The sequence below is a fragment of the Amblyraja radiata genome, chromosome 1 (assembly GCF_010909765.2).
Source record: "Amblyraja radiata isolate CabotCenter1 chromosome 1, sAmbRad1.1.pri, whole genome shotgun sequence".
Taxonomy (NCBI): domain Eukaryota; kingdom Metazoa; phylum Chordata; class Chondrichthyes; order Rajiformes; family Rajidae; genus Amblyraja; species Amblyraja radiata.
The window spans coordinates 7833446-7848738 of NC_045956.1; the positions used below are offsets into that span (position 1 = coordinate 7833446).

General features: G+C 40.8%; 1 non-coding gene across 1 annotated transcript; it reads left to right on the forward strand.

The window, feature by feature from the left end:
- Nucleotides 1-9133: 9133 nt before the first annotated feature.
- trnag-gcc lies at nt 9134-9204 on the forward strand. The gene has a single exon. It is a non-coding gene; the product is annotated as a tRNA-Gly (tRNA).
- Nucleotides 9205-15293: the final 6089 nt, after the last annotated feature.

Genomic DNA, 15293 nt, shown 5'->3' on the forward strand with positions numbered 1-15293 from the left:
TTAGGAGGGGACAAAGTCCGTTAATCAGTCTTATTGCCTGTGGGAAGAAGCTGAGGAGCATCCTGCTGGTTTTGCAGCTGATGCTCCTGTACCTCTTCCCAGATGGCAGAATGGAAAAGATGTGATGTGATGGGTGGTAGGGGTCCTGAATGATGGAGATGGCTCTACTGATGCTCCTCTTCTTGTATATCTCCAGCAGGAAAGGGAGTGGGGCACCGATAATCCTGCTGGCGGTCTTCACTATCCTGTTTAGTTGATATTGTTCGTAAGCCTTGCAGCTCCCGAACCAGGAAGTGATGCCGTAGGTTATTATGCTTTCAATTGTGCCCCTATAGAAGGTTCTTAGATGGGCAGTGGGGAGACCTGCTTTCCGTAGTCTCCGGAGAGGGTGGAGTCGCTGTTGGGCTCTTTTGACCACTGCTGTGGTGTTGGTCATAGAGGTCAGGTCATCCGACAGGTGGAGTCCTAGGAACTTCACACTGCTGACCCTCTCCACAGCAGCTCCATCAATATACAGCGGTGTATGGTGTTGTTTTCCCGCCCTCCTGAAGTCGACCACCATCTCCTTAGTTTTTTCCACATTAAGAGTGAGGTTGTGGGATCTGCACCATCCTGTGAGCAGCTCCACCTCCATCCTGTACGCCGACTCATTATTGTCGCTGATGAGACCCACCACTGTTGTGTCATCAGCGAACGTTGATATAGTTATTGAGTCTAGCAGTACAATCATGTGTAAGCAGACTAAACAGCAGGGGGCTTAGGACACAGCCTTGGGGTGAGCCAGTGCTCACAATACCATGCATTCCAATTTTGTTACAAAAAATCTCTAGTGTAGCACATACCGAAAGCTTTCTTAAAATACAAATACCACATCAGCCATTTTGTCCTAATCTACTCTGCTTGTTACAAGCTCACAAAATACTAATAGATTGTCAAACATGATTTCTCTTTCATAAATCTATGCTGATTCTGCCTAATCTTGTTATGTACCAAGAGCCCCATTAGTTGGGACTATTTTCGGTGGGTTTTTGTGTCTTCTATGAAGACAAGCATAAAATACTTGTTTAATTTCCCTGCCTTAACCTTATTCCCAAATATAATTTTGACCTTCTCAGTCTTTAAGGTATTCTATTAACTTTTGCTGTGGTTTTTCTTCCTTTTTATGATTTTTTAATGTTTTACAGTTGTTTCTATGTTTCTTGCTGGATTACTCCCATGTGTGTGTAGGATAGTGTTAGTGTGGGGATTGCTGGGCAGTGTAGACTCGGTGGGCTGAAGGGCCTGTTTCCGCACTGTAAACTAAAAACTAAAACAATGGACCACAATTTATTTCATAATGTAATACACCAAACATCTATTTATTCCTTCATATCATTTATTTTTTCAATGGGGTTGGGGAGAGATCCGTAGTAGGTATCCTAGCTTTATGATGAATTATCATTTACATAATTACTTGTTCAATTTGTATCTTTCTCCCCACTCTACTATTGGTTTTACTCACAGAATTGTAGATGCATAATTGCCTTTGTACTAGATTGAATTTGAGTACAGCCTAGCTTTTTGGGAAGAATGGAGAAATAACAAGAGGTGAGAGAAGTAAGAGATTGGAGTCATCAAACCAGTGAGTGTGTTTGAGATTCAATAATGGGCTTTAATGAAGCTGTCCAAATCTAAACAACTGACATTCTTCTTCAGAATTGTACTTGGTTTGTATACTAAATCGTCTGAAATGCATACAATCAGAGCGAGTCATGCTTGTAGACAGTAAGTAGCATGTTTCTCTCTTTTATCTTGTATGTTCAGCATTAGCACGTTTTGCTTTTCAATCGAAGTCTGTCCATCTCATCTGTGACCTCATCAGAAGAGAGTAGATCAATTGTCAATGTCAGCAATATGTTCAATGCCAGCATATGTGTGTAATCATCTCTGTGGCCTGATCTTGCCATTTTATCTTTATAAATGGCAGGATAACAAGGTAAATGATTATATAATTGTGGCATCCATCTCTTGTTCCAGACTTCCCAGTTCAGACCCAACCCAGATTTCAAATACCAAAGATGCTGCCTGACCCGCTGAGTTACACAAGCATTTTGTGTCTATCTTTGGTATAAACCAGCACCTGCAGTTCCTTTTTATTAATTTTTATTACAAGTAATTATATAGTTTATGGGAAAGACCTAGACCTTTGTTTTTCAAATCTAATGTTCCTCGTTCACATATAATAATTCTGCATTTATTTATGATATTCTGGTTTTCTTCAGAACTATGTCCAGTAAGTCACTGCTCAGGCCGCATTTTATCACTGAATTATCTAAAGTTCTTTCAATTAATGCACTGATGTTGCAACAGAATTTAAATCAGCAAGTAGAATTCACCTGGAAAACGTAAATTGTAACTACTAGCAAAACCGTTCATTTACAGGATTGATGAAAATACACAATAACATTCTTGAAGTATTTAACAACCGAGTGAGTCAGAGTCTTTGATAAAAAATGACCAGAAATTCGGAAGAGTAGGGCGACAGATGGTGTCCACTTTTAGTTGGTTTTACCCATCTATTTTTGACATTGAGTTGTGTAGCAAATTAGTAAAAGTGCAATGGAGACCCACGAGACTACAATCAGCTGAAATGCTGGAATATCTGAAGTGTCCCGACCCAGAACATTGTCTGACCATTTCCCTCCACAGATGCCACCTCTTGCATTGAATTTTACTAACAGTTTGTTTTTGCTTTAGTAACACTACAAGTTTACATCAGTTTAGCAAAGGAAACTGGGCATCTGGGACACAAAAAAAAAGTTAATAAAAGTATCAGCTATTCTGAGATTAATTAAATATGCAAAAAAATTAAGTATCTCCAAGCCAGGCTCCTCCGATGTCAACTCAACTCCAGTGCTAATTTTTTCTGGCAATAGGCACAGAAACTAGCCCTTCAGCCAACAATGTCTCTGCAGATCTTTAAAATCCTACTGATGCCAACATTTGGTATGTAGTCAGTTGATGTGTTGGCAATTCAAGTGCTTATCTGGATACGTCTCAAATGTCATGACAGTGTCTGTTTCCACCACCCACTCAGGCAGTGCTTTTCAGATTGCAATTACCTTCGGAATTAAAAAAGTAGCTTTCAGATCCCCTTTAAAATTATTATCTACAATATAATTTTATATACCTCCAGCAGCCTCCTCTACTCAAAGGAAAAGAAAATGAGCTTATCTAGTACCTCATAACTGGAAAACCTCCATCCAATAGACAATAGGTGCAGGAGTAGGCCATTTGGCCCTTCGAGCCAGCACCGCCATTCAATGTGATCATGGCTGATCATCCCCAATCAGTACCCCGTTCCTGCCTTCTCCCCATATCCCCTGAATCCGCTATTTTTAAGAGCCCTCTCTCTTGAAAGCATCCCGAGAACCTGCCTCCACCGCCCTCTGAGGCAGAGAATTCCACAGACAACATCCAAGGCAACATCATTGTGAATCTAGAACTCAACTCCCTTCCCTTCCTACAACCCCCCCACCCCTTCTTTTCCCCCACTCTCTCTCCTGTGCACCTATTTCTCCCATCCCACCTACAGTGCATTCAGAAAGTATTCAGACCCCTTCACTTTTTCAACATTTTGTTACATTGCAGCCTTATTCTAAAATGGATTAAATTCTTTTTTTTTAAATCATCAATCTACATACAATACCCCATAATAAAAAACAGGTGTTTAGAAATGTTTGCAAAGTAATTAAAAATAAATAACTGAAATATCACATATACATAAGTATTCAGACCCTTTACTCAGTACTTTGTTGAGGCACCTTTGGCAGCGATTACAGCCTCAAGCCTTCTTGGGTATAACACTACAAACTTGGCACACCTGTATTTGGGTAATTTCTCCCATTCTTCTCTGCAGATCCTCTCAAGCTCTGTCAGGTTGGATGGGGATCATCGATGCACAGCTATTTTCAGGTCCCATCCAGAGATATTCGATCGGGTTCAAGTCCGGGCTCTGGCTGGGCCACTCGAGGACATTCACAGGCTTGTCACAAAGTCACTCCGGCGTTGTCTTGGCTGTGTGCTTAGGACCGTTGTCCTGTTGGAAGGTGAACCTCCGCCCCAATCTAAGGTCCAGAACGCCCTGGAGCAGGTTTTCATCAAGGATCTCTGTACTTTGTTCTTTCCCTCGATCCTGACTAGTCTCCCAATTCCTGCCGCTGAAAAACATCCCCACAGCATGATGCTGCCACCATCAGGCATCACCGTAGGTATGGTATTGGCCAGGTGATTAGCGGTGCCTGGTTTCCTCCAGACGTGACGCTAGGCATTCAGGCCAAAGACCTCAATCTTGGTTTCATCAAACCAGACCACCAGAGAAAACCACGCTTTTGGCAAACTCCAAGCGGGCTATCATGTGCCTTTACTGAGGAGTGGCTTCCATCTGGCCACTCTACCATGAAGGCCTGATTGGTGGAGTGCTGCAGATATAGTTGTCCTTCCGGAAGAACTCTGGAGCTCTGTCAGAGTGACCATCGGGTTCTTGGTCACCTCCCTGACCAAGGCCATTCTCCCCGGATTGCTCAGTTTGGCCGGGAGGCCAGCTCTATGAAGAGTCCTGGTGGTTCCAAAGTTCTTCCATTTAAGAATGACGGAGGCCACTGTGCTCTTCGGGACCTGCAATGCTGCAGAAATTGTTTTATACCCTTTCCCCGATCTGTGACTCGACACAATCCTGTCTCGGAGGTCTACAGACAATTCCTTTGTCTTCATGGCTTGGTTTTTGCTCCGACATGCACTATCAACTATGGGACCTTTTATAGACAAGTGTGTGCCTTTCCAAATCATGAACAATCAATTTAATTTACCACTGGTGGACTCCAATCAAGTTGTAGAAACATCTCAAGGATAATCAATGGAAACAGGATGAACCTAAGCTTAATTTTGAGTGTCATAGCAAAAGGTCTGAATACTTATGTAAATGTAATATTTCAGTTATTTCTTTTTAATTACTTTGCAAAGATTTCTAAACACCTGTTTTCGCTTCTTCATTCTGGGGTATTGTGAGTAGATTGATGATAAAAAAATGAATTTAATCCATTTAAAAATAAGGCTGTAATGTAACAAAACGTGGAAAAAGTGAAGGGGTCTGAATATGAATGCACTGTACATTCCTTCCTCTTGCTTTGTAATTTGCAACTCTTCGATCCTCTTATTTTACACCTTGTGTCTTTTCATTTCTGCCATTTGTCCAACCATCCACCTATCAACCCTCCCACTGCTTCCCATTCACCTGTATCAACTTATTTCCTACCAGGCTTTATCCTACTCATCCTCTTTCTTCCAACTTTCTCCCCCCCCCGATGCCACCGCACCCATATTGTGTCTTAAGAGGGGCTCCGACCAGAAATGTCACCTACCCATGTTCCCCTGAGATGCTGCCTGGCCCAGTGAGTTACTCCAGCACTTTGTGTCTTTTTATCGTAGTGATTCTCTGCATCCTTTCCATGCAATCACATTCTTCCGGTACTTCCTACAGCTGTGACCTTTACCTACTCTTATATTCCATGCCCCTGCCAATGAATGTAAAAATCAAATGTACCTTCACCATTTTACCTACCTGTGCTGCCCCTTGAGAAGGCCTCAGATGTGTAGTCTCTCAAATCCCTAAGACTGCTATTCATTATGTTCATTCTATCTATAATAGTTCTCGAAGAATACATCACTTTGCACTTATCAGGATTAAATTCCATTTGCTATTGCTCAGTCGATCTTATAAATTGATGAATATCATCTAGTGCTCTATGACTATCTTTGTCACAATCAACAACACTTCTGGTTTTATTTTCAGCCACAAACTAGCTAATCATATCTCCTGTATTCATATCTGAATTGTCAATGTGTACAGTAAATATTGTGTGCCAGCACTAATCCTGAATTCCAAAGACAAAAACAACCCTGCAACGTCACCTTAGGCCTCCTGCTGCCGAACTAATTTGCATAGCGAGTGGTGGGTTTCTGGAACCACCTGGTGATGATGGAAGCTGATAACACAGTGCATTTAACAGGCTTTTCGATAGGTGCATGGATGTGCAGGGAATGGAGTAATATGTATCACATGTAGGCAGAGGAGATTAGATTAACTTGGCATCATGTTCTGCACGGACATTATGAACAAATGAGCTGTTCCGATGCTTCCTATTCCGTTCTAATTGCACATTTGCCCTTGTCCATATCTAAATTTTGCCTTTGAGCATTAAAAAAAACTGTACTATTATCCTTGTCATTATTTGACAGCATATTATTGATTACTATGACAATTATTAAAATATTGTTTTTGTACCTGCCTACAGCTGTGAACTTTAATTCCTCCCTAGATACTGCTGAAATGCCATGGGCAAGGGGAAATGGCATCTCATTTAAATACAAGAAAATATTAAATCACTTTCTGCATTGATGATGGACCTCCCTGCAGGGAATATTAAATTAGAACACATCTTTTTTATATCCTTGTGGTACCATAAGACATACTATAGCTCTGGGGCTACTACAACAAATAAAATGGTTATCCATTGATTATAGTTAACATTATATGAAAAATATAAAACCACTTCCACTCACATTTTGGCCAAAGTAATATACAACCTTTAATATTCAACTGCAATATGTATTATAAAATGGGTTAAAGGCATCAATAGTGTGCATAATATTGTTAAATTGCAAATTCTCCCTCACATGTTTCTCCTTTCTCGAGAAATACACTTTTGAAAAATGTCAACTAATTCATTCATTTTTTAAAAATTTTTGCTCATTTTTTCATTTTTTTTTTTTTAAGCTTCTCTGACTGTTCTCAATCCCTCCTCCGTTTCAAACACTTTCCTTGACAACATCTTATTTTCACCATGGATACTCTTTACATCTCAATCTCCACCAGGACCGGCACAATCCTCTCTACTATTGGAAGGAGGCCAAACCAGTCTCCATCAACCATTCATCATCACTCCCTGCTCTTATCCTTGCCATGAACAATGTTTATGAATTTACTCCAAAATAAAGTTGGTGCTGATTGTTTCCTAATCACCAAGTCTCCTTACTCACCCCTTTGTGTAGAATCATCGAGCCATGCACCACAGAATCACAGACCTTTCAATTTATTATTTCCAACCTACTTCATTGTTTTATCTGTTTGTATTTATATTTTACAGTACTCAATTCTTTTTCCCTCCTCACAGTCCCTCTAGGCCCTATAAATATCATAATTTGGTGACAGATACTTTGGTAAAGAAAAATCTCAAGTATTATTCCCGGTATATAAGCTCCCCGAACATTGTCCGGAGATTTGTAAAGCATTCACTATCTGTATGTTATACTTGGTCCCTTTAAATAGTTTTGATGAAATGGTTTTCCTATCTGTTACACAAGGTCCTGCGTCATTACAAGTTCAAGTTCAAGTTACATTTATTGTCACACGCACCAATTGGTACAGTGAGATTTGAGGCTACCGGCATCAAATACTCGAAAACTAAAAGCAGGCTTGCAAAAAGGTCAGAATCAAAATTTAATATAATGATTTACGTTTAAGTGTTTCTGACATGCATATTTAATGATGCACTTTAACCTAGATATGTGCACTCTTCCTAAACATCATATTGGCATATTAGCAAGTTTGTGAGCAAAGGGGTGAACAATATATTGCCAAGTTCTGGACTACTGATTTTAATCATGCCTGCCATTTATTCTGGTTCCCATATATTGTCCTTCTGCTATCTAATACTTTCCTATTTGTATACAAATGCAGCTCACATGAACTCACATTAACATTTGCAAAATGTTCATGAAGTTGCAAATGCATTTAGTCTGCAAATTATTTGACAATCTTAGTTGAAACCAGTGGTATTAATCACACAACATGATTCTGGCAGGATATTTTTCACCATGCATGCATTTAATGTTCTCATCCAGAATACATCTCCAGGCATATATTGTTTTAAACTTAGGGCCATTTTTTATCCAATGAATTGAAAGAGAAAAGAAGAATGAACAAAGTATTAAGCAATCTTCTGTTTTATCATATGATTCCTGATGCATGAATGGACAATGTATTTAAATTGTATACCATAAACACTAGTTACACGTATTACATTCCAATGGGCTACATATCCATTGTTTGAAACATGAGGCCACACATTTACATTAATAAAAACAATGTTGGTAAAGCTCACTGCACAGTTTGAATTTATATAAATAACTATGTATTGGGACGCTAAATCCCAAACCACATATTAGGTGGTGCATTTATAAGTACCCATCTTTCCCTGTCCAAGGAGATATTGATTTCACCCCTGTTGCAAAAGATGCAAGGTGCTTTATCAACGAGAAAAGAATGAGAAGAAATCCATCTGATCCACTTCAGTATAACACTGAATGGGAATATCAATGAAATGTCTCTGGGTACTGTACACTTCCTTGAAATTAAAATTAATCTTCCGAGTAAAAAAACCCAACAATCACAACTGACTAGTCACCAAGGTCTCATATCATTAATGGATGTTTTGAGGACCTGGAGATGCATGATTATAGAGAAGGGCAAATAACACTGGAGAAGTACATTATTTATGCAGAGAATAGATCTGGAACTCACTGCTTCTAGGTGAAGTAGAAATATACTCAATGAGGCCTTTTAAAAGGAAAATGAAATGGCACGAAATAAAATAATTTACTGAATTCTCTAAAAAAGTGTGAAGGCAGGGTGGGACTAAGTATATTGCCCTACAGGCGGCCGGCGTGAGTTTTGTGAGTTGCTATGATGCAATAAAAACATGATATATCAAAAAGCCATTACTGTAGTTATTAAAAATCACTTTTTTCTAATATGTGTATCGATAAACAACATATGTACTTCTAGAATGATTTCATATAATAAAAGACCATAATGTTCTTTTAAGAGCTTGATCAAACAGCCACGGGAGGAGATAAGAGGAAGGATGATAAGAAGCCTGGTCATATTTTTAAGGAAATAAAAGATGGAGATGGAAAGAAGCTGCGGGTTCTGAGTGTGGGATTTGTGCTAATTAGCAAACAGATTAGCAAAGGTCGAAGCTTAAAATGCAACAGTTCTATGTTTCTACATTATGTATAATGTGATATACTAGCTGCATTGGTGGTTCAGTGGTAGAATTCACGCCTGCCACGCGGGAGGCCCGGGTTCGATTCCCGGCCAATGCAAACCTTTTTTAGGCTGAGAGAATGGAGCAGCTGGGCTTGTACACTCTGGAGTTTAGAAGGATTTGAAACATATAAGATTGTTAAGGGTTTGGACACGCTGGAGGCAGGACACATGTTCCCGATGTTGGGGGAGTCCAGAACCAGAGGCCACAGTTTAAGAATAAGGAGTAAGCCATTTAGAACGAAGACGAGGAAACATTTTTTCTCACAGAGAGTGGTGAGTCTGTGGAATTCTCTGCCTCAGAGGGCGGTGGAGGCAGGTTCTCTGGATGCTTTCAAGAGAGAGCTAGATAGGGCTCTTAAAAAATAGTGGAGTCAGGGGATACGGGGAGAAGGCAGGAATGGGGTACTGATTTGGGATGATCAGCCATGATCACATTGAATGGCGGTGCTGGCTTGAAGGACCAAATGGCCTACTCCTGCACCTATTGTCTATTGTTTAAATAATGCTCATTTTAATAATATAAAGTCTAATTTTCTTCTCTTGCCGGTTTCAATTTTACCTTTCATACTCTGTCCCTGATGCATATCCTTTCAAATTATTTGACCTAAATACGCAGTGGTTACATGTACAAATCTTCAAGAACTAAATAGATGGCAAAGACTTCAACTTAGCAACAAATATGCTTCAAGGGTTCTCGCCCAATAAAGGCATAAAATTCTGGAAGTATTCAGTTAGCAGGTACTCAGTGGGTCAAACAACATTCAAAGATCTGTTCCCATTGCCGACTTCCGAAGCCGACTTTGCGGTCCGATATCTTGGTTCCTCGGCTGCCAAGACGGACTGTTCCAGTACCGTTGGGCTCCTCTCAGAGGTCATGATTTCTGTTGGAAAGGCAAAACGGATAATTCAGAAAGGCCCTGGAACCAAAGGTGAGGAAAATCAGTGGTGGACCTGTACTGTCATATATTATATCTCCATAATTTGCCCGAACTGAGGAAGCAGAGTCCACTACAAGAGTCTGTCATCATGTGGACCAGTAAGGATGAGGGATTTCCTCTATGTCATGGATTTTGCTGTACAATAACCTGGCAGTGATCACAATGACTACCTGTATTTCCCAATCAAATTACTTGAATTTAAATTGCCCACTGTCATGGTAAGATTCAAACTTGTGTCTTACAACAAATGTTCCGAAACTCTTGCTGTTGGTCCGTTGCAAGGTAACAACTTTCCCAGCAAATCCACAATCTTAACTATAGCCTGGCAGTAGCTGTATGTGGTAACGGTTGCAGAGAATCTGGGCTATCCAGATCTTCAGATGCTTGAAATCACCCTTCCCAACCATCAGCATTCACCTTCATTGTCAGCAAGCATTCATGTCCCAATGTTGAATCAACTGGAGTTTGGAAAATTGAGATGGGATTTGATTTAAACAATATGATGGATGTGGAGAGATTGGTTCCTCTGAATCTAGACCAAGGGATCATTGTTTAAAACTATTGGGACACCCATTTAAGGTGAAGATGAGGTGTTTTTTTTCCCACAGAGGATTTAGAAGTTTGGAACTCTCGTCTCAGAAGACAGTGGTGGAAGGATGGTCTTTGAATATTCGGAAGGCAAAAGTAAAAAGGTTCTTCGTAAGCAATGGGTGAAGGGTTAACATAGACAGATGGGAATGCGGAGTTGTGGTTCAGATCAGATCAGCCTTGATCTTGTAAAATGCGGGGTAGCTTGAGAGTGCTGATTGGCCTTTTCCTGCTCCTAACTTTGTATGTTCCTTTTGTCTATCCTTCTGTAATATTAAATGCACTGGAATATTTAGTTCCTAACTTTGGTCGTTCGGTAGCCACATATCTGTAATAGCAATTAAATCTAGCAATGAGAGCAATTTATATCATCCATTTATCATTATTCGCACCTTTAATTCATCCAACTTGTTGCGGATACTATGTGAATTGATATGACTTTAGCTTAGCTTTCTAATATATTTTATACAGTGTTAACCGGGGGGATTTGAGTACGAAAGTAATGGTATTTTACTATAATTATATAGAGGCTTCACCATTAACGTCACCTTTATTGCTCGCTAGTTTTATTTCAACATTCAATAAATGTTGGAAATTGAAATACAAACAGAAAAATCTGGAAGTACTCAGTAGGTCAAACAACATTTATGGAGATAAAAACAAGGTTAACATTTCAGGATGAATTTTTTTTCATCACATGGGGAAAGTGACAAGAGTCCCTTGGTGCATGTCAGCTTTCCTCTCTCCGGGTGGCGACACTTCTGTTTCCACAGCTGTTACTCAGCTGATTTATTTCTATATTTATTGACTGTGTAGATTTACTGACAATGCTGGAATTTATTGCCCCTCTATAAATTCTATGAATTGAGGAGGCAGTTCAGAGTCCACAGCACATTTAAGTGCCAACTAGGAAAGGGTGTTCTAGACCCTAGTGAGAAAATGGGGATAATAAAAAGAAATCACAAAGCCATTTCAGACTGTTATTGAACTGAAAATATATATTGCTGCAGAGCATTCGTTCATGGGAAGAAACACATATAGTTAAACCTTTAGCAGGATCCCATTAATTGACATCAATGCAGTGTCATGCATATACTTGGCTAAGATACTGAAGACACTGGATTAGATGATATTCACTGCGTTGAATAATTGGCAAGATATGGAATTGTTGATGGTGGTGTTAGACTGGACATGCATGCTGACATTACTGAGTGGAGGATGGATAACGGTGAGAAATGATGGATAATAGAACTGGAACCTAACATTTAGTTTGCATGCAGTTCTCCTTCTCCTTACCAGACGTTTCCTTGTGACTTGCTCCACTTCAATTCCATGGATTCTGAGATAGCTGAGGCAAAAATAGGATTCACAGAATTCGCCACAGGTGGGTCAGGAAGTGCTTCACACTCCAAGACTCTAGAAGTTGTGGGATGTGGTGCACAATTTCCACCATTTACACAGTGTTTCCGTGTATTTCCAAACAAAGGATTTGAGATTTTCACTGCATGTGAAATTCAGCAAAGGCTGAAGGAATGGGGGAAGAAAGGAAGAGGTAGGGCTGGGGGTGGGTCAAAACCTGGCAAGTGATAGGTGGATACATGTGAAGGGAGGGTTGAGTGGCAGACGGATGGAGATAGTGACAAAGACTAGCAGTGAAAAGTAAATAAAAGGATGTGAGTTAAGGAAATAAAACGAGGACTGATATGTAAAGCCAGAGTGAGGAATATGGGTGGAAGGGACAGTGGGAAGAGGAAAGAGGGGATATAATAGGGAAATTGGTGAACTGGGAGGTGGTGGGGAGAATGAGTGGTGGCAGGTGAGTGTATAGAGGAGGGGAAACGTGTAGGGTGGTGGAAGATGTTGGAAGAAATGTGTACGCACTAGGGGAATGGATGTTGAGAGGGGAGGGGGTCGACGTTTAGATTCAGATTCAGATTCAGATTCAATTTTAATTGTCATTGTCAGTGTACAGTACAGAGACAACGAAATGCATTTAGCATCTCCCTGGAAGAGCGACATAGCAAATGATTTGAATAAATAATAATAAGTGATAATAAGTGTCCGGGGGGTGGGGGTGTGATTGGCAGTCACCGAGGTACGTTGTTGAGTAGAGTGACAGCCGTCGGGAAGAAGCTGTTCCTGGACCTGCTGGTTCGGCAACGGAGAGACCTGTAGCGCCTCCCGGATGGTAGGAGGGTAAACAGTCCATGGTTGGGGTGAGAGCAGTCCTTGGCGATGCTGAGCGCCCTCCGCAGACAACGCTTGCTTTGGACAGACTCAATGGAGGGGAGCGAGGAACCGGTGATGCGTTGGGCAATTTTCACCACCCTCTGCAATGCCTTCCGGTCGGAGACAGAGCAGTTGCCATACCATACTGTGATGCAGTTGGTAAGGATGCTCTCGATGGTGCAGCGGTAGAAGTTCACCAGGATCTGAGGAGACAGATGGACCTTCTTCAGTCTCCTCAGGAAGAAGAGACGCTGGTGAGCCTTCTTGATCAGAGTTGAGGTATTGTGGGTCCAAGAGAGGTCATCGGAGATGTTGACTCCCAGGAACCTGAAGCTAGAAACACGTTCCACCTCCGTCTCGTTAATGTGGATGGGGGTGTGCGTGCCGCCCCTGGACTTCCTGAAGTCTACAATGAGCTCCTTGGTCTTCTTGGAGTTAAGGGCCAGGTTGTTGTCAGCGCACCATGCTGCTAAGTGCTGGACCTCCTCCCTGTAGGCCGACTCATCGTTGTTGCTGATGAGGCCAATCACCGTTGTATCATCTGCATACTTGATGATGGTGTTAGTACCATGTACAGGTGTGCAGTCATAGGTGAAGAGGGAGTAGAGGAGGGGGCTCAGCACACAGCCCTGTGGAACACCGGTGTTCAGGGTGAGGGTTGAAGAGGTGTGCTTGTCTAACCTAACAGACTGGGGTCTGTTGGTTAGAAAGTCCAGTATCCAGTTGCAGAGGGAGGGGTCGATGCCCAGGTTACCGAGTTTGGTGATCAGTTTTGATGGTATAATGGTGTTGAATGCTGAGCTGTAATCGATGAACAGCATTCTTACGTAATTTATTACCTGAAATTGAAGAATTCAGTGTTCATACTGTTGGGTTGTAGGCTACCCAAATGGAATATGAGGCTACTGTTCCTCCAGATTGCATGTGGCCTCACTCTGGTAGTGGAGGAGGCCAAGGACAGAAAGGTTTGAATGGAAATGGGAGGAAGTGTTAAAATGGTTTGCAGCCGGGAGCTCCCGCAGACATTTTGGCGAAACAGTTTCCTTTACGCTTGGTCTCAACGTGTACGCTACCTAAGGAGTACCGAATGCAATAAACAAAGTTGGAAGAGGTGGAAGTGAACCTCTGTCGCACCAGGAAGGGTTGCTGGGATCCCTGGATGGAAGTAAGAGAGAACATATCCTCGACACCTATCTCTTCAGAGAAGAGCAGTAGTATTTATCTATTCCATTGAAAATCTAAACTCATTAAGAATTTTGAGAAATTAAAAAGGACATAAAATGCTAAAAGGAATCCTCTTTGCTAAAAGGAATCTACTAGTTGTCAGTATCTGTATCTGGCCTAATAAGAAATTTGGTTTTGTTGACCTTTAAAGGAGAAATAACTGTTAATGGTTTTGGAACTCAGTGGGACTACAGTGATGGGCCATGTTAATGAACCGGAAATAGCAAGAAAGCTATCCCGGTGACAGAAGATAACAGAATTGCAAGACTGCTTGTTATACAAAATAAGCTTTTAAAACATCAGAGGTGCTATCACATTAGATTTATGTGTCTCTCATAATGGGATGGCAAAGTGAGGCACTGAAAATGCTGAGCTTGGAAACAGAAAGGCAACAGAAACAGAAGATTGAGAGTTTGGCTCATCATTATTGACTTCACTAACAATATCGGGTCCAAAGCCTGTCATATGGTAAAGAACCTGACAGTTTCCGCTGCTGAAATACATCGTGTTATTCCTGAAAATGCTTCTGAATCAAAGTACCAAGAGAGTAGATGAAAAGAGAGAATTTATAATTGTTCATTTTCAATCTATTAAAAAAATACATGCAGGTAGTTGTCAGGAGAACTACAAGAGCAGATTTCCTCTTTCAATTATAAAATAGTAATGGATTCAGTGAGACTGCAGCCCTTTGTGATCTTTCTACTGGCACCAAAATCAAGGCGGATGTGAGCACCATGAATGAGATGGATGAGTTATCCAAAAAATCACCATATGGGACACCTTGCATTTGAAGATGTGCAATATCAGCAGAAGTATGGATCGTAGAAGCAGAAACTTGATTCAAGTTCAAGAAAGAACAAGGTGGATGCAGCACCAGATGGTCACTGGGCAGAAAGATAGTAGCATTGTAAAGGACATAGATCCATCTGCTTGTATCGTCCGTCAAGAAAATTATTATACAGTACTGTCCATAGGGTGGATAATGATGCCTTTGATTGTTAAACATTTTTGGACTCACATTTAAGAATTTGACAACAAACATGAAATTCAGGCAAAACTGGACCCGGCTATTATTACATTACAAAGGATACAAAGGACATTTATTATCACATACACCAAATGGTGTCGTGAAATTTGACTTACCATTATTACATTAAAAAAAAGAA